The sequence below is a fragment of the Camelus ferus genome, chromosome 25 (assembly GCF_009834535.1).
Source record: "Camelus ferus isolate YT-003-E chromosome 25, BCGSAC_Cfer_1.0, whole genome shotgun sequence".
In the NCBI taxonomy this organism is placed as follows: Eukaryota; Metazoa; Chordata; class Mammalia; order Artiodactyla; family Camelidae; genus Camelus; species Camelus ferus.
Genome location: NC_045720.1, coordinates 18540643 through 18567475, shown reverse-complemented (window position 1 = coordinate 18567475; position 26833 = coordinate 18540643). Strand labels below are relative to the sequence as shown.

Genomic DNA, 26833 nt, shown 5'->3' with positions numbered 1-26833 from the left:
AAGGTCGTACATGAAAATTATCCATAGCATGTCCCAGAGCCGCGGGCCCTGACTAATTGGATCCTGAGAAGGCCGTCTGTAGAACAATGTGACTTTTTAAAGGGGGCATTCTTTGCAGGGAAACATTCACCATAGAAGAGGGGGTGGTAAGTGGAGGGGGAAGCTGTTCTTATGAAAATTCCTTGTAATTTGTTTTTGGAGTGTCAAGAAGAAACCTGAAAGGAAAAGGGGAAAAACTATTTCTTCTTCATTTCTCCTCCCCTAAAAGCTGTGGAAGGTGTTACTGTATTCATGTCTATTCCTGTCTGCTTCTTCCTTCTTCCAGTTTTATTGAGATATAATTGACATGAATATCTTTGTAGAGTGACATTCCAGCTAGACTTATTCTGGTGATCATTTCAAAATGTACAGAAACATCAAATCACTGTGGTGTATAACAGGAACTGAGATAGGGTTCCAGGTCAATTATGCACCAAAAACATAAAAACAAATGAACAAACTTAATAGAAAAAAGAGATCAGGTTTGTGGTTACCAGAGGTAGGCGGTGGGGGAAGGAGGAACTGGAGGAAGGCAGTCAAAAGTACAAACTTCCAGTTGTAAGATAAATGAGTACTAGGGATGTAATGGACAACACGATAAATATAATTAACCCTGCTGTATGTTACATATGAAGGTTGTTAACAGAGTTGTCTGATTTTTTAAAATTTTATTTATTTATTTATTTATTTATTTATTTATTTATTTATATGCAATGGAGGTACTGGGGATTGAACCCAGGACCCTGTACATACTAAGCAGGCACTCTACCACTGAGCTAGACTTACCCCCTGGAGCTGTCTGATTTTTAAATGCACAGAATATACTATTATGACCACGTACTGCCTTTATGCTGGATTCATCCCGAGGGCTGGGGTGACAAAAAGAAACAGAAGGCATGGCCATTGACTTCATAGTGTCAGATTGAGAACACAGAACAAATAAAAAGAGAAAGCAAAGTATGGGGTGGTATCAGCCACATACTAAATATACTGGCAGTAAGCAGAGGAGGTGCACAGAAGAGAAATGGCCCAGGAGGCCAGGCTTGCTGAATAGGGTTATTAGCGAGAATTTTAGAGCTGGACCGCCTGGGCTCAAACTTGACCCCGCCTTGGGCAAATTACTTAATCTCTCTGTGTCTCAGTTTCTTCATCTGTAAAATGAGGTTAAATACAATACTGGTCTGACTGGGGAGGGAAGGGGTAATAGCTCAGTGGTAGAGCACGTGCTTAGCATGCATGAAATCCTGGGCTCAATCCCCAGTGCCTCCATTAAAAAAAAAAAAAATTCTGGCCTTGGAGCAGCGCCTGTCCCACGGAAGTGCTAAATGTGTAAACTGGCCTATTACTATGAGAGGGGTTGATGTCGGAGAAAACTGAACAAGGATACGGAGGTGAAAGACTGAGGGACTGAACTGCTCAGCTCCTTAATTTTTCCTTCCTGAGTCTTCGGTGACCCCTACTCTACTGCCCAAGATTCGTCAGAGATGGTGGACAGAGTTCCTGCATCTCCTCTGTCCCTGCGATGAGGCGCCTGAGGAGAGGGAAGCTGGGTTCCAGGCTTCTCCTCCTCCCTCGGCCTCGTCCTCCCTGATCCAGGCCTGCGGGTGGAGGGGGGCGTGGCCCACCAAGCACCCCAGCGCTACTGCTCCCCTGTTTCCAAGCGTGACACATACCAGTCCACATCCTTTCGGATGCGGGTAGTAAAACTCAAGCTTCCTGCAGAAGAAGGGATTTGTAGGAAGGACACCAAGGAGCCCCCCGGACGGGGAGCTCGGGAGGGAGGGGACAGGAGCAGCCCTGGGGCCTCAGGGCCTCCCCCTCTCCACTTCTGGTTCCTGATTCTCTGTGCCCTTGTTGATCTTGTCCCCTCAGTCTGGCTTCTCAGGAGGCAGGAACCAGGGCCACCAGCAGCTCCTGGCTCACGTCTTCCCATTTCATCATGAGAGAGCAGAGGGCCCTTATTCTCTTAGTTTCAAGCTGCAAAACCCCAGAGAATGACTCTTCTTGGGCTCAAATCACACGTCCACCCACCGCTAGTCCCCTGTGGCAGGAAGTGAAGCTGAGAGACTGGGGCTGGGCCAGCTGACCTCTCCAGAACAACTTCCGTGGCCGGGGTCATGGAGCCCAATAAGAACATGCCAGCTCTCATCCCATCCAGACATGCTGGGGTCGGGGGAGGTAGAAGGTGTTCCCCAAAACAACGAAGCACTGACATCTAAGGACGAAGTGGTGCCAAGGGAGCAAACACACAGACACCTTCAACTTCGTGGACCAGTGTTGTGGAAATAGCAACCTCTAGAGATAAGATCTGGCAGAACGGAGTAAAATACATTGTTTCACAGATTTGTCATCTCTCATCCTTCATGATAAATCAGTTCCTTCTTTTTATTTCATAAAGGCAAAATGCATGTGTGTAGGGACACCACATCATACAATCCTAAAGGCCTCCATTCACCCTGCCTTCTGGAAGGCAGAACACACAGAGTACCCCTTGGAGCTCTCCCCAGCCTTGTACAAGCTTCTCAGTAAACGCCCGCTGCTGGAACACATGAGTGAATGACTATAATTTTCTTTCTCAAAACAATAGTGAAATTATAAACAGATCAATTGTACACCTAGGTTCAAGTACAAGTTCTTTGGTTTTGGCTGAAGGCAAGCCATTTAATCGAGTGCCCCTTTTTTAAGATACAAAAATAATAACACCTGCCTCAGAGGACTGTCATAAGAGTTAAACAAGATAACAAATATGACAGTGAATACAGATTCCTTACAACACTCTTTTCCGTTTAACTTTGTTCTTTTTGTTTTTCCCTTCGCCACAGCCTCAATCTACTTGAGGAAAAAAAGTAGCATTTTAATACTGAAAGAGGAATTTAAACTAATGTAGTTCAACATTCTCATGTGCAAACCACTGACTCTTCATAGGTGTAGAATGTATTTTCAGGGGCCTTTGAGAATTATGAAAAATTTTTAATTTTATTTTCTTTCCTTTCAAAAATAATGTTACATTAATATAAGCATATTCTGGGCAAATTTATTGACCAAGCTAAAAGCAAGTACTGCCACCAAGCTCATGCTAATACCTAGGATTTTTTTTTTTTTTGGATGATAAATAATTTTCTAAACTTAAACTTTTATTCAAATCTCACTTATGATAGATAGATATATAGACAGACAGACACAGATTTGGACATACATAAATACCATTTGAGTGTCTACTTTGTGTCAGGCCCTCTGCCAGGGACTTCACTCATACACAGTCACTCAGTTAATCCCGTCCACAGCACTCCAGATAGACTCAGAATTATGGGGAAACTGAGGATTAGCAAATTAAAGTGATTTGCCCAGGATTTCAAAGCCAAAGAATGGGGAGTCAGGACAAGCTTCATTAATGCTGCTATCAGAAAATTCTTCCTCTTCATTGCACAGAATCAGCTCTGTGCCCCTTCAGAAGTTCTCCAGCTATTTCTCTTCCCCAAAGTTTTTTTTCTCAGCCTTTCAAAATCTCGTCTAACACAAAGAAGAAACTTTCAGTGAAGAAAACAGAGAAAAAGAGTCTTGTGTATGCGTGTGTGTGTGTGCATGGGATGGGATGGATGGATAAATGAATGAATATGGATGGATGGGTGGGTGGGTGGATGGATAAATTGATGGCTATAGATGGATGGATGGATGGATGGACGGAAAAGCAAACAAAGCCCTCTCTGCCAGACTCTACTTTTTATCATCTAGGTTATTTTCTACTTCCCTCTCCAGGATACTCAATCCAGTAACAAACACACATTTAAAATTACTTACAAAAACAGAGACTTGGGCTCACACAGGCACCTCTTGTCTGTGTGGCTCACTGTTGTCTATGGCAGCATGACCTAATAAACTCCTTTTCTATTCTCAAAAAAAAGAAAAAGAAGAAGAAGGAGAGACTTGGAAGAACTGATAACTTCTTAGTAGCTAAGTACTTAAAAAACAATGCTTTAGAGCATTGGCGATGACCCCCCCCCCCCACCTCTTAGAACAGAACAAAGCATTTTCAAAGAAAACTAACATTTCTCAACATACCATACAGTTTCACACAACAGAGGCATTCATGTGTGTTTTCCCGTTTCGTCCTCAACTCAAAGCCTGCAAAAAAGACAGATGCTGTAATCCCCAAATACTCTTACTCCTTATTGTCAAACAAGGACGCTGAGACTCCTGATCGATAACCTGCCCTAGGTTGGATAGCTGATATTTGACAAAGGCAGGATTTAAATTGGTTCTGTCCGGCTGGAGAGTCCATGCCCTTTTTCTTTCTTTCTTTTCTGCGGTAGGAATGCTTAACTTGAGAGCTATTCTCTTAACAAATTTTCCACTGTATAGCAACAGTATCATTCACCATAGGCACAATGTTGCACAGAAGATCTCCAGCACTTTTTATCTTACATAACTGACACGTTACACCCATTGAGCAACTCCCCATTCCCTCTCCACTCAACTCCTGGTAACCACCAACCGCCTCTGCTTCTGTCAGCGCAGATCCTTCATGTAAGTGCGATCATGCAGCGTTTGTCCCTCTGTGACTAGCTTATTTCACTTGGTATAACGTCCTCCACGTTAATCCAGGTTGCTGCATATGAAAGACTGCCTTCTTTTCTAAGGGTAAATGATCTCCGACTGCATGAATCCGCCACATCTTCTTTGTCTCTCAACGGACATTTAGGTTGTTTCCACATCTTGGCTATTGAGAATAATGCGGCAATGAACTTGAAAGCACAGACATACCTCTCTGAGATCCTGATTCCAATTCTTTTGGATATTTACCCAGGGTGGGATTGCTAGATCACATGTTAGTTCTACTTTTAACGTTTGGATGAACTTTCATCCTGCTTTCCACAGCGGCTGCACCCTTTTACATTCCCACCAACAGTATACATTCTATTTTAACATCAGATTTGCCTTTTGTCTGAACCACCACTTTTGTCTGCAAGGAATGTATACAAGGTTCAGTCCTCCCACATAGAAAGTCAAAGATTAGTTTGCGTTCACAGGACCCAGTAAAATGCATGATAATTCACATGAAAGCCCATGCCATGGGTGAAGTTCCAACTCTCAGGGAACTTGTGCACTGGAAAATGATGGACAAATTGATTTTTAACCAAGTTCTTAGAGCACAATATAGGGGAAAGAGGGTAGGTCACATCAGCTTACAGAAGCTAAATTCCTGCTTCAGAGGAAGCACAATTTGAAAACTACCTGCCAAACTTCTTAATGACCCAAAAGGGCTTCCATGTTTCAACCTCTCCCTTCCTGCCAAGCACCATCCTTTGATATTCTTTGACTTGTACTCTATGTTCCAACAACTATTTTTATTTCCCCAAACACTCCATGCTGATCTTTGACTCTGAGCCCTTCTTTGTTCTGTTCACTCTGCCTGGAACAAGTTTACCACACACCACACGACCTACATCCACTTGTCTTCCTGGAGAACTTCCAGAAAACCCAAGTCGATGAGACTGTGGAACTTTCCAGACCCTCATCACAGGCTCGTGCCTTGCTCTGCGCTACCTCTAAGCCTTGAACTTCTTGGGTAGAGCTAATTATGGTGTCCTGTAATAATCTGGTACACACTTGTCCATTCTGCAGGACTGTGGGTACCTAGAGGACCCAGATACAGGATTTTATTTTTCCTGATACACACCCACACACACACACCCACACCCACACACACACACACACACACACATCATGTAAGGGCCTGACATTAAGCTTTATGACTGTCAAGGCATCCATTTCAAAGACATCCATCTCAGAGAAACACACTGCCAGCTGTATGACCCATCCACTAGCAAACCAACTGGATAAAGACCCAGGCCACCCCTACTGTGCAGTTCCTTTTTTAAAAGCCTTTGGTAACCTAGATAACTGACCATCTGAATGACCCCTCTTCTCCCTTCCCGCATCCTAATTCCCACTCTTATGTTTTAAATTCGCCAATAAAGAGCGACCCTTTGAAACCGTAGACACCCTACCCTCAGACACTGATAAAGGCAGAGCCCCAAGTCTGCAAGTGCTCTCTGGACCCAGGACCTCACTGTGTGACCGTTGGGCATGCCGTGTACCCTCCAGGACCTGTGAGTAATACAGTTTGTTCTTCCATGTTCACTGATGGCTGTCACTGAGATGCGTCCTGCTATCATAACAAGAACCACAAAGATTGGTCCAGCTGCAGCATTGACTCCAGTGAGGAGATGTCCCCAGGGGCTCCACACAAGCTTACAGGCCTGGCAAGTGCCTCAGGCATCCCCAGCTGGAAGCATCACTATTAGCAGGCGGAGACTGACGCAATGCCCCCAACACAGTGAAGGCCACTAATAACGTCTAATACATGACATTAGCGTAAGTCAAACTGAACTGATTGAAAAACAACTGGGAAGGCGTAAACTTGAGATTTTCAAGACTCAAGCTCCTTCTAGCTTCCTTCTCATTTCTTTGGTCCTGGTGTTTGTCTCCTATGCACACCTATTTATATCCTGGAGGGCTTGCCTATGCGTGAGCTGTGCTTGCAAGTAGTCCTTCCCTCTCCATTCTGCTCCTTCCTCCAACAGGCACCGATTCAGTGCCTCCTGTGTCCAGACCCTGTTATGAGCTAGGGATAGAAATACAGGTGAGCTGAGACTTCTGCCGCCAAGAACACCGACACAAATAGAGAGGGACTGTTACCATGTAAGAAGTGTAACAAAGTGCCTTGTGGGTCAGAAAAGGGAGAAAACATCCAAAGTGAGGAGTCAGGAAACTATCCAGACGAAAGGGTTTTTGAACAAGGCCCTGGGTTGTGAAAGCGCATATGTATTCTCTAAATTCCTCCCTAAACAAGATTTTTCCAGCTATTTTTTACAAGTAAAACTGCCCTGACCTTGGGAAATTTTTAACCACAGCGTTGCCGAGTTTGTTTTCCATGTCTTCAAAGTCTGTCTTGGAATCCTGGAGGATCTTTTCTGCCAGCTTCCACCCAGAGCTGATCCCCTCCGTGCGAGTAAGGTGTCAGGACACCGACAATGCTGAAATGCAATCACTGCTGTCCTGATTAATGGTCTTATAAGAACACTGCCATAGAGCACGGTCTCAGTGAACTAAACCTGGAACCAAACGCTTAGGAAAACAGAAAGGGCTTTTTCATCACATTCAAGGAAGATAAGAGAAACCACGGAGGTTCATACCTGCTGAACAGGAAAGACAGTGTCGTCGGCTGATAAGAAACATAAAACTCTGTGGTTATTGTTTATGTTTATGTCTCTGCTGGTTTAAAAAATAAAAAAAGCAGGTTGCTATTGTAAGTGATTCAAATCTCCATCTTCCAATGAGTCTCATGAGGAAACAAGAGAACCCCTAAGTGAATGTGTTGGGGATTTCTGGGGAAAATGAGAGTAAAGTCAAAAACACTGGGAGTTTGGTAAATGTTATGTTTTCGAAAAGTGTGTATCAGAACCCTCAGCTTGAGGCAAAGCCATGTCCTCTAAAGCCATGTCCACCACTCTGGTGTGCCTGGGGTGGACCCATCAGGGAAGGGTACTGAGTGAGGACCTTCTACCAAAGGGCTCCTTGTGTCAGGAAGGCATCAGGCTGACAGGCCTGGGCCAATCGAAATGCTTTGATTATTGGAGGGAACGCGCAAATGCCAGGTATGAACCTGCCCCCCAGACTCATCAGGAAATTGGCCATCTCATGTATTTACAGGTCCTACCACCAGTGTGGAATCTACCGTCCCCTTGAAAGAAAGAGCAGGGTCCAGGAAAAAGGAGGACTGTTGGTATTGTTTTGTTTTCATAAGTCCACTCTCTGAGCTTGAACTGCCTGCCAACCAAAAGACAGGGATTGGAACTCTGAACACTGACAGGGATGAAGAAGTGCTAGTTGTCCCAGATTCTAAAATTTGCAGAGAATGGCAGAAAAATTCTAGCGAAATTAATCTATTTCTTATGCTTGTTCCAGATGTATTTAATTAAGTTTTCATTATTTTCCCTTCTGATAGAATAAAGCTCTAGCTCTGCATTTGTAGTTTCTCTCAAAAGCCCAGCACCGAGCAGAGATTCGGCTGAGTGTTTGAGCGTGCTGTGCCGAGACAGAGCAACTGTGCTGCAGAAGTTGTTTTGCTCCTTTTTGGAAACCAGGGCCACGTGGAAGTCTGCTCTCCTTCCTCCCCTGTCCTAGAAAGAGCAGGAACTCAGTCACGCTCCGCAGCCCTAAGGGAGGCTGATGTTCGTCAGATACACCTTAATGTTACAGGGTTGTGTTTCTTAAACCCAATACCTTACGATGAACACGGAGAGAAGGTGCTAGCACTTGAGCTTTGCCTGTGGGGTCAGACTTAACGACCTTCGGGATCCTTCCCAGCTCTGCAATTTACACAGTCATTCTGAGAGCTGTATAACCTCCAAAGAGATATGGAGTCATCACAGACGGATTCAGAGCTATTTGCAAGTTCGTGTTGAACACGGTAGACCAAAGAATGTAGGCATTCTTATCAGTAAGTCATGTGTAAACAAATGGTTGAAATTTCTGGTTTTTTTAACAATGAATCAACAGTTTTTAAAATATACCTAGCCTTTGACGTAGCAACACCACTTCTAGAAATATATCCTAAGGAAATATTTAAGAATGGTGGAATGTTTTCCAACACCACCAAGCAATTCTCAGAATACACCGACTAGACGTCCTACAAATTTAACTCAATTCTGACACGATCTACCTGGAGTCAGCGTCCCATCTCGTCCCAGAAGACTATCCCCCCACTTCAGATGCCAGTCAAAAGTCCAGGTTGTTGCCTGTGCTTCTGACCCACTGGCTATAAATCAAAGAGTCTTACGACCCCCCTCTTCAGATTCAATTAATTTGCTACGATGACTCTTACACTAAAAAAAAAAATCTCTTTGCTTACTAGATTACCAGTTTATTACAAAGGCTATTATTAAGCATCCTAATCAACAGCCAGATGAAAAGGTGCACAGGGTGAGATCCAGAAGGGTCCAGAGCACAAGCATTTCTAACCCTGTGGAACTAGGGCATGCCACCCTTCTGACAGGTGGGTGCTGCTCACTAATCCAGACGTCCCTCAGACCCCCTTGTTCAAGAGTTCGTGTGGAGCTTAACTGGCAGCTCCTCACCCCCGCCTCCCTTTCCATTTTCAGGGCTCAGTGGGTGGGGCTGAAAGTTCCAACCTTCTAATTCCTTGGTCTTTCTGGTAACTGGCTCCATCCCGAGGCTCTGTAGGGTCCCCACCCTAACTCACCTCATTAGCATAAACTCAAATGTACCTCATTAGCATAAACTTATGAATGATGAAAGATATTCCTATCACTCGGGAAATTCCAAGGGTTTTAGGAGCCCTGTGCCAGAAACCGGAGACAAAGACCAAAAACATTTCTTATACACCACAAAGCTTTTCAAAGAATCTGGCACTAAAGTGTTCATATGATGTTTTTAAAAATCTTGTTTAAAAGCCAGAAAATATTTAAATGCCCAGCAACGGGAGGATAGGTTTAGTAAACTGTTGCCCATGTGTGCACTAGAATACTGGGCAGGCATCAAAAATGAGGCGGTAAATGTGTATTTATTTATCAAAGTGAAAGAGTAGATGAGAAAAACAGTATCCCAGTACGATCCCAGCTTTGCCGCAGACACACCCACATAGACACTGGAAAAAAAAAAAAAAAACTTATAGGAACTACAACAAAAAATTAAACAATTATACATCATTACCACTGGTGATGGAGTAAAAGATGACTTCTACTTTCATCTCTTTATATTCCTTTTCTAAATCTCTACAGTAAGTACAATTTTGTGTTGCAAAAAATATTTAAAAGACCTAAGTATGACATGTGTATTAATTTTTGTGTCCAATAATTATTTACTGAATGTCCATTATTCAGCAGGCCTCGTGGATATGCAAATCTCTCTATAAAATCCTCGTTAACTACTTGCCAGTTTTCTTAGCAATGCATAAGCCAAAGGCACCTAGTACAGTGGTTACAATGAACAAAAAGGTTGAAAACCTTATTAAAGTCACATAAGAAATTCAAAACAGCAGCCAGGACTTGCAACCTCAAATTCTTAAAGGTGAATTTAAAAAAAAAAAAAATAGATGCTGCTCTCCTACTAGTCCTAATTTTTATCCCTTATCTTGATGTGGTGGTTTGAAGAAAATATTGGCCACAATGCTCTGCAGCTGTGCCCATCAAGAAGGGTCGTCTATTTCCCGCCCTCCAGTCTGGGCTGCTATGGGACTTGACCGTGCCAGTTCTGAGCCTACGCCTCCAGAGATATTGCAGTTTCCACTTTTTTTTTTTTTAGAACCTTTGACCACCACGTGAATCAGCCCGGGCTAGCCTACTGGAGGGTGCGGGTGCTCGGGAAGAAAGGCTCCAGTCATCTCCTGGTCCAGACGTGGCCATTGTAAGCCAGCTGGCCCCAGCTGCCCCACCAGCTGACCGCAGACACATGAGCAAGCCCAGCTGAGGTCAGCAAAGCCCAGTCCCAACCCACAAAACCACCCGAAGGGGTCTAACCCCAAAAGCCAGCCCACTGAACTGCGAGCTAAATAAATGTTTGCTGTTGGAAGCCACAAAGTTTCAGGGTGGTTTGTCATGCGGCAAAAGCTAACTGTTACACCTCCCCAGCTCATCCAATCCTTCTCATGTCTCAAGGGAGGAGACCAGTGAGGTGAATGAAGTACCCCTGAGAGTCACACCATAACTCATAAACTAGGAGAAGGACCTCTTTCTCCAGGCCACCATGCCAGTGTCCCAGCCGCTGAGCACTTTAGAAGGGATGAGGTTAACAGAGTTCGCATGCATGGACAGAATTAATCCCTTGGCAAAACAAGGCCAGTCAGTGGGCTTCAGGTTGCCATGAGCTCTAAGTCTTCTTGCCAGCGCAACAGTTTGGCTGCAGGAGAAAGGCAAAAATGCCACGTTCTGTTCTAGCCTGGTCCCGTCCCAATCAATTCCAGCATTTCCCAGACTCAGAGACCACCTAGGAGCTGGGCCTCAGAGACCTCAGAAGTGTTCTCTCTCACTCTTACTCTTTCTTTTTACTTCTTTCTCTTCTCTCCCTTCCTCCCTCCTCCTCCTCTCTTTTCTTCTTTGATCTCTTTCTTTCTCAAAAAGCCAGAGGAGCATGACTCATCCACCCTCACGTCTTTCCCCGACCTCACCCCCTCCATGCCCAGAAGAGGTCACACTGACAGAGAAACTAATCAAAAATCACCAACCTACACCAAACCTCAGGATGGCCCTACCACCAATCATAAGATGCTCCACTTCAAAGTGCTTGGCCCTAAACGTTAGCCAATTAATCCTCGCAGCCACCCCATGTGTTCATTAGACCTCATTATTCACAAGTTACAGACCAGCAAAACAGAACCAGAGAGCACAGTGGCTGTGCCCAGGGCACACGGGGCAGGACGAGGCCCTCGGCGTCCCCGGCCCTGGGGGCCGAGGCCAGGCCCTGACCACGAAGCCACAGCACCCCCCCACCCCCACCCCCAACGCCATGCGGGCTCAGAGGCCGGTGCCAAGGGGCAGCTCAAACTTTTCCTTTTCCATTAGCCACAGGTGTGTTTTACCACAGCCTAACTAGCAGCTACTATTTATTCTCTGAGATTTTCTAAAAATGTGCTTTTGGAGGCTTTCAAGCCAAAGCCATTCCCAGCATCACTCTTTATTAAATCGAGCCACAGAAATGTATTGAAAATGACGAGCATTTTGAAACATACTGAGTCCTTTATGGCTGAAATAATCTAATAGACAAGCTGTTGTTAATTTACAACCTTAATTTTCAGACACACTTCTTGAGTCAAAAGTACTTCCTGCTCTGGAATTCCTGTAGGGATACAGGTGGCCTCGGACTAAGTACACATCTACTGTACATTAAAATGTATTTCTTACTTAACTTAAACATTTCTGAAATCTCAAGTTTATGTCTAGACTATTTTAATCAGCTAAATGTCATAATAAGCCATATGTTGGTCTTGATCGGTTACATACACCAGCCCCACTCATAAAGTATCAAAAGGTGTTTTTAAAGAGAAGTCTGTGTTTGTTTTACCAAGAAAATGGTGCTTTCAGACTATCATATCAGACGTGCTGGCAGGCAGAAAAGGACCTGACGTAACTGGTGGAAAAAATGGGGTTTTCTCCCTCTTCTCCCCCCGTGTACCACTCCATCAATACCACTTTTAAGCTTCAGAGTTTTGAGGGCGTAAGCTTACATGGGTCTAAAATGTCCACAAAGCATCAGCACTTCAACCAGGATGGTGCTGAGCAGGTCTTCGTGTTGCTGCTGGTCTCAGTTTTACAGGGCTTCCCTGCCATCAGTTCATCCCCATCTGAGTTAGCCTGTGTCTCTCAACCCTCCGGACAGCCACCAAGTCACCCAAACATAAGGCTGGGGGGCAGTAAGAGCGCTGCTGACTGAAGAGGGGTCCAGAGAGTCCCTGACCACCTGTCCTGCCTCCAGTGTTGTGGGAGCATCTCTGGTCACAGAAATGAACACGAGGACCCCGGCGCCCACATGTGCGGGGCTGGAAGTTTCAATGGGGGAAAGACAATAACTTCACAAATAATCACAGAAATCCATTTTCATCACGGCTCTGAAGAGAAAGTGCTTTATACTATCGACGTTCATTCCAGGGGCACAGACTGGCATGAAGGAACAGGGAGGGGTGCCCCCAAGAAAATGACAGGAGGCACCGACGTTGGGAATAAGGCGGACCTGGTCAGTTGAAGGTGCATTTGAAACTAGCAAAATGATGACTGTATAGGAGATAAGGAGGGAGAGGGGAAAAAGGGAAAGTGTGTGAGGCTAGGAGAGGGAAGGAAATGAGAGGAGAAAAAGGGATGAGGAAGAAGACAAGAGGATAGAAGAGAATGGATTCAAGTCTATCAACTTCTTACTTTTATGACAAGCCAGGAAGCATCAGAAACTGTCTCAAATCACTTTGTTTCCAGTTCCAGAGAAACATCATTGAAGAAGTACTCATTAATCAGATGGGAAAAATGAAAGCTCTCTTATCAACCAAAACTAAGGAGGGTTCTTAATTCAAACTTTGAGGAGAGGAAAAAGAAAAGCCACAAAATGATACTTAAAGGGAAACAGGTAAATTGGTTTTAATGTTGGCACTTGATAAAATTTTATGAACTGTGGGTTGTGAGTAAGAGTTCTTGCATATAGACTTTTTGGAGATGAAAATGGTCCGGAAGCTTGTGCGTACCAAGCCTGGACAGAAACACAGGGGAGTTTGTTTCCCGTGATAACATGCAACCACATAATTGCTCTTGGTTCGCATAATCAGGTGAGCAAGAAATACTTTTTTATAATAATATTTTCATTTTTTTATTTGGAGGGGGATAATTAAGTTTATTTATTTATTCATTTACTTTTTAATGGAGGTACTGGGGATTGAACCCAGGACCTCATGCATGCTAAGCATGCGCTCTACCACTGAGCTATACCCTCCTCCCCATGATAATATTTTTAAATGATGGTGTTTTCTCCGGGCATCTTCTCAGTGAATTCTCTGTCTTTCCCCACTGGAATAAGTGATCCTGGAGGGGAACAGAATGTGGTAGCTCCACTTGTGTCTCTCCGTTGTGCCTGCAAACTGCATTACGCTACGTTCTTCACCCTCCCGGTGCTGATCAGGACTCACACTCCGCTTAAGCCTGTACAGGCACGGGGGTAGTTTGGGTGCCACTCACCATCTACTTCTGGTTCTTCTCCTTCTAGGAAGATGGTTTGATTACACTTGCCACCCCCCTGAAATGAGGCTTGGCCACATGACTTACTTGTCCAATGAAATGTCAGTGGAAGTGGTGTAAGTCACTTCCAGGGGAACAGTTAAAGTGCAGGTGCAAGACTCTCCTCTTTGTCTTCCCCTGTTGCAGTGATCTCACAAGTAATTATCAAGAAGGAGTTATGCCCGTAGAAGCCCCGAGTGATTACAGAGACCCCTGCTGGCCGGTATGGCGCATGTTACATGAGAAATGGAACGCATCCCATTAGGCAACTGAGATCAAGCGGGCTTTGTACTATAACCGAACCCATTCTAGGTCCCTAAGGATTGATGTTAGGATCCTTTTGTCATTTTCACCCTGCTCCCTTCCTCTGTGCCACCTGCTCACTCAAAATCATTCCAACTCAATGTTGGAGATGGGTTGACACCCTGGCTCTGTCATTTCCTTGCTAGGATCTTGAGAAAATGAATTTGCAATTCAAATTCGGTTTCTCTACCTGTAAAATGGAGCTAATAACATTACCTCCCTTGTAGGGCTGTTATGCAAATGCCAGTAAAGCCCTTAACTCAGTGACCAGCCTGGAGTGATCACTCAATAACCCTTCATTAAAAAGGAAGCACCGGTGGAGGAATAATTTCCAAATGGCATCTAGTGAGGAATGAGAATATTTTCCAGAGGATGGTAGGGTTTTATCTGGATGTGAAATCCTGGGGTTGAGGGAGGAATTCAGTGAGCTGTGAGGGACAGGGGCAACAGGTTGGAAAGCACCTGAGTTCGGGGAAACGTTAACAGACGTGTCTTCATAGATGGGAGGAAATGATTAGGGAGACGTGGAAAGATAGAACAGAACAGTGAGTTGAACTTGGACACTGGATCCAGACCCAGAAGCCAGACCGAGAGGCTTGGGGTTTGTCTCATATTTTACCTTATTCAGTAAAATTGGGCACCTTGTCTTTAGTTCTTGTGAAAAATGTTTTTACTCAAAGTACATTTTCCTAATAAACCCAGATACAATCATGAAAAAAAAACATCTGTTTTTCCCTTCATATTGTTCAGAAGCAAATCCCAGTTTGATTTTATATTCAGAAGCTTGTTCAGCTCTAATATTAAAAAGACATAATGGGACTCAAGTGGTACATAAAACGATTTCAAAGGAATTTAAATTTAAAAAATGTTTAATGAAGCCCCTTATTAACCCCCAAAACACCAAAGGTAAGTAAATTCTTAAGGCTTTTCTTCCATTTTCCATCTAAGATAAAAGCTTTTTATAAGAGTAAATATGAGCATTCTGTTAATTTAATCTAATGGGGAAGGTCATTCAGAGTTAAAGAAACTTCTGAATTATTTGCTATGTTTAAAGCTGTCTTAATACTTTCTAGAACAACACAAATCATAGGTTAACAAGGTGTTGGGCAGGTAGACATCTTAATGAAGAGATAATCACTGGTAATTTTGTCTTAATGAGTTTGATGTAAATGTGTTCTGTTACAATGACTTAAAGAGTGAAGGGGGAAGTTCTTTCCCCCTTTAAACACAATCATACCACGAATTAGTCAGTATTAGACACAAATTGAATGAGCTCAGCTCCCTGTCCTCCAGTAGCTCACAGTCTAATGTAAGCAAATGACAACAATAAGCTTCAAGATGCTTTGCCAGACGTAAAACCAGAGTCTTATCGATAGGGTACCTAAGGGATGGTCTCCTGGGTTCTTTGTATGATTTCCTCGTTTAACAAACTTCATTTCTAAGAATAGTAGAAGGTGCTGCCACTTTTCAACTGAAGGTTTAATTCCACTCTCATCAATTACAAATTAGTGGGTTCTAAACATATTAAGATCTTAATGCATGTAATCTGTTACAAGCATCTTCTAAAATCTTACCTGTCATTGGCTCCAAACTTACCTCTTTGCTCTTTTCTTACTTGAAACTCCAACACTCACTGAAACCTTTGGGGGAAAGTAAGTGTCTGTTTACACATCACTCGGTTGAGAGCTTCTTGGTGATGAGGGTTGCAGCTTTAGTTTCCTTTGATTTCCTAGATCCTACAACAAATTAATAAAAAGTGAGAAAGAAGCCAGGAAGAGAAAGAAAACTACCAGATGATACCACTTATATGTGGAATCTTAAAAAAAAAAAAAAAAAACTGACTTATTTACAAAACAGAAACAGACTCCCATAGAAAATAAACATGGTTATCAGGGCAGGAAGGGGATGGGAAGGGATAAATTGGGAGGCTGAGATTTGCAGATACTAATGTATATAAAATAGATAAAGAACAAGTTCATACTGAACAGCACAGGGAACTATATTCAATATCTTGTAGTAACTTATGGTGAAAAGAATATGAAAATGAATATATGTATGTTCATCTATGACTGACGCATTATGCTGTACATCAGAAATTGACACCAACATTGTAAACTGACTATACTTCAATAAAAATATATACATACCAAAAAATGAGAAAGAAAGAAAATGAGTGAATAAGTAAATGAGTGAATGAGTAAGTGAAAGAATACTTAAAGGAGAGTTTCGTCTGGAGAACAGCCACTGAGCTGAGGAAATTTCACCTAATAAACAGAACCAGAACGGATAAGAATTACTGAGTGCTCACCAGGCACTACATTTGGTTCTGAGCACTTTGTGTTTGTTCATTCAATCTTCATGGTACAAATGATTGTCTTTATTTTACAAATAAGAAAAATAGATATAGAGAGGTTACATAATGTAGGGAGCTGGATCACGTTTAAGACTCCGTCACTTGGTGTGGGTGGTAATAGCTCAGTGGTAGAGTGTGTGCTTAACATGCACAAGGTCCTGGATTCGATGCCCGGTACCTCCATTTAAAAAAAAAAAAAAAAAGAGTTCATCACTTGGGTACACGGCCCACATGGGTACACTGCACCTAAATTAGTACGCTAGTTTTTGTGTATTTTTCTGGGGAGAAGGGTCGTTCTTGATTCAGATATCCAAAGTGGCCTGTGGCATGCCCTCTCCCCCAAAGTTAAAATACTCTGTATGTTTCAATCTCAACTTGGATACTAATGTTTAGGGAATGAGGCAGTCACAGGCACTAAATTGACTATAAATTTATAGCAATAGTATTTTAAAATAAGTGTTTTCCACACTCCAATTCAATTTCCTCCAGGTTCTCTTGTGCAAGTACACAAACAAGCAAGAAGACCCTGAGAGAAACAAATTCTACCAAACTTCCCTAACTGTACGATCGGGCATTTTCATAAGAGACAGAGAAGGAACTATGAAATCAGGAAAGTGCGACAGTGACCACGTGTTTGCCAACCCATAGCGTTTTCTCAGGTCTCCTTTATTTCGGGGGTGGTCTCAGACACATTCCCCACCTGCCTGGAAGTGAGTTCCCTCCTCCTGGTTCCACTCATCTCTGAGTCTTCTTCTCTCTTCTCCCCAGACATCATCCCTGAACCCTCAGCTCTCCCTTCTCACATTTTGTCAAAGCTCACACACAGCCTCATCACCTCAGCATGAACCTCTAACCAAGACACTCCCCAGTGTTTGAAAACCATTCCGACCTTCCTCCTGAGGGTTAGTCATACACTTTGGACTGCACACTGGACATTTCCAGTGGATGTCCTGTTCTCGTCTCAAGTCAATGCATCTGAAAGTTAACTTAGAATCTCCCCCATCAGCAGGGAGGGTGTAGCTCAAGTGGTAGAGCACATGCTTAGGTCCTGAGTTCAAGCCCCAGTGCCTCCATTGAAAATAAATAAATAAATAAATAGACCTAATTACCCCCCCCCAAAAAAAAACCCAAAACAAAACAAAAAGAATCTCCCCATCAGATTGACTCCATTAATGGTCTCCCAGTTCCATCAGTGATACCACAGTTATTCAGATGGTCTGTGCTTAAAATCAATACACCACTTGTGTGTCTTTTTCTCTCTCATTTCCCCATATCCAAGATGGATCTTTCAAAGTATTTGCCTCTAATGGAAAGGAATATGAAAAGAAAATATATATATATATATATGTATATATGTATGTATGTATGTTTATGTATTACTGAATCACTTTGCTGTATACCTGAAACTAACACTGTAAATCAACTATAGTTAAATTAAAAAAAAATAGTTGCCTCATCTGTCCCTTCCTTTCAATTTCTCCTCCGCTTATCCTAACCTGGAACATCCTCGTAACTTCCTCCTCCCAAACACCTCTAGTCTCCTGGATTTGTGGGTTGTTTTCTCTCTGCTGATATTCCCTACCCATTGTTTGGGAGTTAACTCAAGTCCCGTCTCTTCCACAGAGCCTTCTCTGGGAACTCTGAAATGCCATCTTTCTCCACCAAGTGGACGAACTACTTAATTGACACCATAAAAGTTCAACAGAGTTTAGAAAAAGATGAGATAACCTTGTATGGCCCGCCTATTTTACAGATGGGGAAACTGAAATCAAAAAGTGTTCTGTGGCTTGTCTGAGGTCTGTGACAGAGACGTTCTGGGACCAAGGACTCTACTCCTAGTCCAGGTCACAGTCTCTGGCACCAGGCTTCCAGCTCCTTGGAAGATGGAAGCATGCCTTTCACTTCTTTGCAGCCTCCTGGATGTCCAGCACGGTATTGTGGGCATAGTAAATGCTCACTAAATAAAAGTAAGATGGAAGGAGGGAGAGAGAAAGAGGCCAGGAGTGGGAAAGAGGAAGGGACGGAACAAAGGATGTCCAGCTAACCTGGCAAAGCTAAGACATCCACACAGGTCCTGGGCCCGCGGGGCAGCCAGGCCCCACCGCCAAGCCAGCACCCTCCTGAGAAGAAGAGAGAAAGCCAGCACCTGGCTGGTACCTGGAGACCACAGGAACACCGTGTCCCAGCCTCCAAGGTGACCACTGCCTCCCCCAGCACTGAGGGACTTCCCAAACCTCCGACTCCTCGTGTGGTTGGTGACTCAGAGCTCTTCCTGTTGTCCAAGGCATCATTTGTAAAGTGCTTTCTTGGAAGAGAAAATGTTTAGGACAGCTGGAAGGGGAGCTCCCTGTGCTGGAGCCACAAGGAGCCTTGTTGTGTGCTGTGTAAGAACACAGGCTTCTTATTTCCCTCTCTTCCCCTCGGCCGTGTTTATTTAAAGCTCCCACCGCCCCCGTGGAGGGGGAGGCCGCCCAGGACTTCAGGCAGGGCCCGGGGAACCATCGGGGAGAGGCCAGCACTTCGCACAGGGACCACAGGAGCTCAGGCCTCGGGGCCCGGGAAGCAGGGAGTCCGGCCAGGACGGTGGGAGGCACTGGAAAAGTTGTTATTGTGTCTTCGGCAATCCTATAATTATTGTGTTTGCTGTTATGATTTCTGTCTCTATTGCCACTTCTCTTGGTAAATCTGTTCCCACTTGTGTCTTCTTCAAAGAGACCTTTTTTAAAAAACGTATTAGATAGCCAGGCCACTGGGTTGACTCCTCAAAGAACCTTAGGAGTTCTGAGGGGCTTGTCTCCGGGTCATAGCTCAGGAGAGGGCGGAAGAGAAGACAGACGCCTCCAGGGAAGACCTGCTTCTGTCAGCAAGACCAGGACCTCAGGGGGGCTCCCCCCCCACCCACTGCCCTTTCGCTCAACCAGCACCACCCAGTGGATTCACCACTACGGACATCCTACAGGCAAAGGGGGTCCGTATGCACTTGGAATCCTTCCCCACTACCTTCTACACATTAGCTTCTGCTCAGCAAGAAGTGAGAAGGAGAAGGGAAGGGGGCCCAGAGCCTCTTTATGCTCCCAGCAAAGGGGCAAGCATCCCACCTCACAGATCTCAGGGCAAGGGGTAAATCCACCACGATGCCCATGACTTACAAGAGGGAGCAGATGGTTCTGTCCCTGTCGGAGTCTTCCACACACACGCACATCACCGCCTAGATCTGTCAGAGCCTCACCCGGTCTCCTTCCTGGGGCACCTCTGTTTGCCGAGGGCAAACATAAGGGAGGCTGGGCTTCCCTTTAATCTTTTTATTTCTTTTCTGTTCCCTCATGAGAATCTCCAAAGGCAAGCGGGGTTGAGGCTTTTTTGAGCTAGGAAAATGGTCTTAATAATGACCATGGTGCACTTTCCAGACCACGGAGAGAAAAAAAAGAAACTTATGTTTACATCTACAAAGATGATATGGTTCCACAGTGGTGAGCAGACACTCAGTTACAGCCAGGCTCGGCCTCACTTTTTCCTTGTCAATTTAAAGCCAAACTCTGTTTTTCAGTTCTTACTCTAGCAGTGGCTGGTAAGACGTTGGTATACGTAAAAAGAGAAGGACTCTCATTAAAGATAATTACTAGGTATTTGTAAACTTCACACCAATTTTTTTCCCCTATTCGGACTAATAATGCAATGAATATATCCTTACATATAGCTTTTTTTTTTTAAGCTGAATTTTTCCCTAGGAATGAAGTCCTAGGGTCACTCTTACTAGGTCAAAATGTAGAAACCTTTTTATGGCTTCTGCTAAATATGTATATTGTAGATATATCTCCTCACACTGCTTTTTGAAAGATTTGTACCAAGCAAGCATGCCACCAGCAGCATATGACCCTATTCATTTTTCTAGAAGGTCACCAGCACTGGTCATTACCTGCTGGTGTTACGTGGTATCTCATTTGCCAAGTGTTATTTTGCATCCTTGTCTAATATCTGGTGAAAACAGATTTCCACCTAAACTGCTCTTCTTGCTCAAAACTTTTTTTGGATGTACACTCCATTATTTTTCCAAATGAATTTTTTGGGTAAATTTTTGGTAATTTCCAGGCCAAGAATTCTATGGTCCCTTTGATCAAGATCGTGTATCTATAAATTAAAATTATAAATCCACAAATTCACTTTAAAGCTAATAGACACACAGAAACGTTCTGTGTCCTCATTCAAAAACAACCACCATTTATTCTGTTGACTTTCTTCCTCCCACCACCCTCTGCATGTCTGCAGCCACGTTTGGCAGTTGTTGGGGGTGACAGTGATTCTCCAAAACACGGGTTTCTCCTCTCATTTCTGGGCTCTTCCCAGGGTCCTTGGAGCCAGGAGCGCCCACGTGGTGGAGCTCTGGGCAGCGGAATATGGGAGAAAGTGTGTGCCGCCTGCAGGTCTGGCCTCTAACACCCCTCCTGAGAGACTCCAGCTCACTTCCCTCGTCTCCCAGCCACATGTAGAGGGTCCAGCAAGGAACCACAGGACCCCTGTAAGATGGAAGAGCCACTGGGTAGAAGCCTGGTTCCCTCATCACCATGGAGAAGGCCGGCCTGCCAAAACTCTGTTGGATCATGATATGTGGGAAATAAAATTTAAACTGTGTCCAACCCACTGAGATTTGGGGATTGTTTGTTATAGCAGGTAACTTAGTCTAATGCAATACTGAAACTTCCTAGCTTCCAAACCAAAGACTCGATTTCATTAAAGACTTGCATTAGTTCAGGATTCTCCCTAGAAATCAACCCTATAGGACAGAGAGAGAGAGAATTTAAAAATTGGCTCACACAGCTGTGGGGACTGGCAAGTTGGAAATCTGTCGGGCAGGCCAGCAAGTTGGAAACTCAGCTTAAGCTGCAGTCTTGAGTGTGAAATCCCCAAAGCAAGCTAGCAGGCAGGAAACTCAAGCAGGTTACTGTGCTGGGGTCTTGAGGCAGAATTTATCCTTCGGAGGGAAACCTCAATCTTTGCTCTGAGGCCTTCAACTGATTGAATGAGGCCCACCCAATAAATAGAGGGTAATCTGTTTTATGCAAAGTCTACTGATTATAAATGGTGATCACATCTAAAAAATACTTTCACAGTAACTACTCCACCAGCATTGGACTAAATAACCAGGCACTGTATCCTAGCCAAGTTGGCACATAAAATTAGCATCATAGGAACCAAAGCAATAACATTAAAAAAAAAGAAGAAATTAGAGGTATGGTGGTGCAATAAAAAACAAGATGAGCTTGGATACAGGCAGAACTATTTAAGTGACAAGTTCTTATCATTGCCATGTCCTCAGTTTTCTCATCTATAAAATACAGATCATATAACAGGTCACATAAGTTTGTAGTGAAAACAGAAGGAGACCGTGTGTATAAGGCTGAGCCCACAACGCTTGTCGTGTGAGAGCCATGTTCTCTCGCCCTTCCATCCCAATGGGAGTGGTGTCCTCTCCCCCAGGGGCAGCCTTACAAGGAGGGCTCGGCCCCTCAGCCCATTCCTCAGAGCTGATTCACTGGATTTTCCAACCAGTTAGCACACTGAGTCCGTTGAGGCTATAAAAGCTACTTCATTAAAACATGGGGGATCACAACAATTCCAGAACAGGAAATCTATTTACAGGTAGGTAAATTACAGGGACAGTAAAATTCATGAGATCGTCCACTTGACCAGCGTACCAAAAATGTATGGAATTCATTTCAGAAGTCTACCCTGTTTTAGCCACTTTCCACCTGAATTCGATCCCTAAGTTTGCCAAGACAAAGTACCACAGGATGGGTGGTTTAAACAACAGAAATTTATTTTCTCATAATTCTGGAGGCTAGAAATCTGAGATCAAGATGTTGACAGGGTTGGTTTCTTCTGAGGCCCTTCCCCTTGGCTTGTAGATGAACCGGCTTCTCCTGGGTCTTCACACAGTTTTCCTTCTGGGTGTGCCTGTGTCCTGAGCTCTTCTTCTAAGGACACCAGTCATGGTCTTTTCATTTTAATTGAATTACCTCTTTAAAGACACTGTCTCCAAATACCATCACATTCTGAGGTACTAGGGGTTAGGACTTCGACATGTGAATTTGGGGGGTGGGCATAATTCAGCCCATAAGTCCACCTAACTTGCCCACTACCTACATCCCAACCACCCTCACATGGTCATACACACAAGCCAGTCAGGCTCTGTTCTTACCTCCTGGTGCTTACAGGGACCTGACTCTGCCTGACCTGTTACCTACTCAGACCATAAGAAGTCATGAAAGATTTGAAGGGACACACACACACACACACACACACACCCCTTTGTGATCAGTGTTCCACACGGCAAAATCAGAGTGCAAACTTTGACCAAGGAACTGAGCCACCCAGGAACTGAGTTGGCTAAAGGGGAGTGGGTGTCAAGGTGCTATTGAGAGAGGTTTGGGGTTTGGGGTTTTTTTTTTTTTTTTTTTTTTTTTTTGCTTGCTTTTTCCATTTATTTATCACAGGATTTGCTAAATAAAATCACGGGATTTTCATAAATGGAAAGGAATATTTTGCAAAATAACCAGAACAGGTCAGGGTATTTCTCTTAGCCTATTTACCTAGGGACACCAACTATATTGCATTTTACTAGAAATAACCAATACTTAAATTAAATGGTCTGGAGCACATGAATTATATCAATAATGAACAAGTATTTTAGATGAAAGAACCATAAGCATTTAATTATCACAAAAAGGCAAACGAAAAAGCATCTCAAGACTATGCAAACAAAGAGGCAGACACCACTCGGCATTTTGAACAGGTTTCTAAATCAAAAAGGGCAGTAAATCATGTTACTTATCATTTAAAAATAACTAGGTTTTAAGAAATGAAATTAGACAAGTGATTAATGCGTCAACTTCAGCCAGAGTTCCTTTGATAGTTGGAAGAAAATAAAAGCCAGCCAAGAAATAAACATTTCAAATTCAGGTGCTTTGCAATCTGTGCTCCAAATGTTTCCCCTGAGCTCGTGAAGAGGTTGCTTGCTCTGCACACACAGCAGCCAGATTGCCGGCACTGGTAAATTATCTTCAGAATAAGAGCATCGGCACAAAAGAGGAGAAGCCACAGCCACAAGGGTCAAAAGTCCACTTGAGAGAAATGGTCTTGATAGGCAAAAGACAGGCCTGGGGGGAATGGCACTGGCTAAGGGGAAGGCTTGTCAAGGTGCTGTTGAGAGAGGTTTGTTTTGGCTTTTTTTTTCTTGCTATTTCCATCTATATTGGGGATCCAAAGATGGGGTAGATTCTTCCATGTTGAAATTGAAAGATGCTTATGATAGAGTATGAAAAACATGTAGGGGACAGGACAACGTGTGCAACGAGCAGAGAGAGAGAGGAGCACATGGTAGGTTACAGCACACACTCTAGGAGTCCCGCTGCTTAAGTCCAAATTCCTTACTAGCTGTGAGGCCTGGGGCACTTTAACTCTCAAGGCCTCAGTTTTTCCATCTGCAAAATGGAAATGATATAAATAGGGCCCACCCCATTGGGCTATTATGAGGATTAGCATATGTAAGTCACAAAGATTCTATAGAATTATATAGTCAGTGCTGTAGATGTGTAAACTCATCTAATTATAGTATGATTATTTTTTATTTCATAAAACAAGGCAAAAAAAAGAGCTTTTTAATAATAATGTGTATAATACAGGGCCAGGGCTAGGGTGAGATGAATGAGGCAAGAGAATAACAGAATTCACTTCAGGTGCAAAGTTTAAGGGGTGCCAAAAAGTTCATCAATCAAGATAAGCAATACTTCAACGTAATGTTTCAAAAATCAAAGTAATGCAAAAAAAAAAAGAAAAGCCATGATGAACAACATATCACAATTTTAAACAAAGGCAAGATCAGTGTTGTTGACTTTTCCTTTTGCCTCAGGCTTCAGTATGGGGTGTATTCATTTATACCACAGCATCTGGAAGGTTACTCACCAAATTTTTATTTCTGGAGTGAGAAATGACATCAAATTTCATTTTCTGTCTTATATGTCTGTATAGTTTAAATTTTTTTTTTTACCTTGAGAATATATATAATAAAATAAATGAATGTTTTAAAAGTTTCATTTCTTCCTGAAATCTTGAATGAAAAACATGGGATGACACTAAAGTAGATGTAGGCAAAGGACTGATAAGAAGAAAATGAGGCCACAGAGAATCCACTGGCAAACCATCCCCCTGCACTGCAGGGCTCATTCTTTAAATCTACAAAAAGGAAGAAGAATTTGGGGATACAAGAAATAGGTAAGATTCACTTAAGTTTGTTGGCTTCATTTCCCCCTTTTGTCAAAGGAAGGGGTTAGAGGAAGGCCCTCCAGCAGTACCACTCAAGGCTCTAACCAGCGTCTCCCTTGAGTTGAACGAGGATTCCCCCTGGTCCTATTTCTAAGGAAAGCCCAGGCCTCCGTCCGACTGTCCTGCTCCGTTTCTCCACGTCCCAAGGCCCGGTAGCCCGGGGTCCCTGCCGAGAATCTGCTTGTGAACTGTCAGGAGAGGCTGTGATAAACATGTGCTTCTGAATTCAAAGGCCTGGTGATGCATCTGGTTCCACCTCCACAGTCCAATCGCTAGAAATTGTCCCTTAACCTCTTTGACTCTGTTTCCTTATTTGTAAATGAGAAATAATCACACTCACTTCATCGGGTGGCTATAAAGGTGAATATAAAAGAATAGAAGTCAAGCATTTGGCACATGGTCAGCCCTCAGTAAATGTCATTTCCTCCCCTTTTCCTCTCCTCATGGGGCAAAACTGTGAAACTATTCCAATTTAAAAGTCTCTTTGCTCTTCGAGCGAAGTAGAAGCATGTCAATGCCCGGGAGCAAATGATGGAAAAATGATGGATCGATATTTCTCTTTGGATAAAGGTGTGTAGATTTTCTTTGGTGGTGGATTTCCCTCCTAATCACATGTCCTTTGAATATGCTAAAATTCTTTGACATTGAATGAACACGCTTAGGATCTGAGGTGACCCAGGAACCTGATGGTAACAGAAGGTGGGCAGTGATGAATAATTTGCTATGTTTAAATCCCTAAAGCAGATCAATAGAATGCAGGCAGTCAGAAGCTGATAGTAACCTCTCTATTCTTTTTTTTTTTTCTTTTTGGACTATTTCCAGTGAAGAGAAGGCACAACACTTCCCTAAAGTAGGTTAACCTTCAAGAAAATTTTGTAAATCAAAATAATACCAGAAAAGTGGGGATGGGACCATGGATTATGAAACTTTGAGAAGTTTTTGGTTTTTTCCCCAAAGATCGTCAGTATACCACAGCACACTGAAAACAATGAAAGTTAGCCATCAGCCACTAAATCTCTCCACATACATGCAGCTCACTTCCCCTCAATTTGTTGGTTGCTCCATTTTTAGAATTTTTTTTTAAATTTTAACAATATTTATGAAGATTGTCAACAGAAAAATTTAAGGCAAAAGTTAAAATGATGCATAATCCTACTATGTAGGTAGCTCTGCTGACATTTGAACATAAAATAAAAAGCAATGCTTCTATGTGATGAGAGTATTAAATACAGAATGGTGTGAAAGTAAGATAGGCGTTTACCCCTCAGCCACACTTCAGTTTCTTACCCCAAAAGTCAGTGTAAGAGTTCTTTGGAGAGCTTTACAGACAAATTTTCAATGCATATATCAGCCTTCATGTATCTTAAATTACACATAAAAGATTATACTAATCGCAAGGTTATCCATCTTTCTTTTTCATCTATGTTATGGGACGAATTGTGCTTCCTCCAAAGTCCTGTGTTGAAATCCCAACTCCCAATACCTCAGAACGTGACTGTATTTGGAGATGGGGCCTTTAGAGGAGAAAATAAGGTAAAAAACGAGGCCTTAGGGTGGGCCCTAATCCAGTCTGGCCGAGGCCCTTTTAAGAACAGGAGATTAGGACTCACAAAGAGACCCCGGGCACACATGCATAAAGGAACAACCATCTGAAGAAGCAGCAAGAGGGTGGCCGTCTGCAAACCAAGGAGAGAGGCCTCAGAGGAAACCAACCATGCCAGCACCTTGACCCTGGACTTCCAGCCTCCAGAGCTGTGGGGAAATCTAATTCTGTTCTCTAAGTCACCCCGTCTGTGCGATTCTGTTACGGTGGCCCCAACAAACTAGTACACATATCAGCAAACGTGTGTGCCATTTCCACATCAGTGTTCACAGATCCTCATTTCATCAAATTATCAGTTTCTTTAAACTCTGCCCTGTTGATTGCCATTTATATTAACTTTGGGTTTTTGACTAATTCAAACAATGCTGCAATGAATATTCTTGCACTGACACCTTGGCCTAATTTTGTAAGTAAATTTCCGGGAGTGGAATTGTTGGCTCAAAG

General features: G+C 43.3%; 1 long non-coding RNA gene and 1 other non-coding gene across 2 annotated transcripts in view; both read right to left on the bottom strand.

The window, feature by feature from the left end:
* The window catches only part of LOC116659882, a 118396-nt gene that overhangs the window by 87422 nt on the left and 4141 nt on the right, over positions 1-26833 (bottom strand). Inside the window, exon 2 of the long non-coding RNA XR_004315255.1 lies at positions 15711-15850. This is a non-coding gene — a long non-coding RNA (uncharacterized LOC116659882). The remainder of the gene's footprint in view (positions 1-15710; positions 15851-26833) is intronic.
* On the bottom strand, positions 13459-13530 carry TRNAA-AGC. Its single transcript has one exon. It is a non-coding gene; the product is annotated as a tRNA-Ala (tRNA).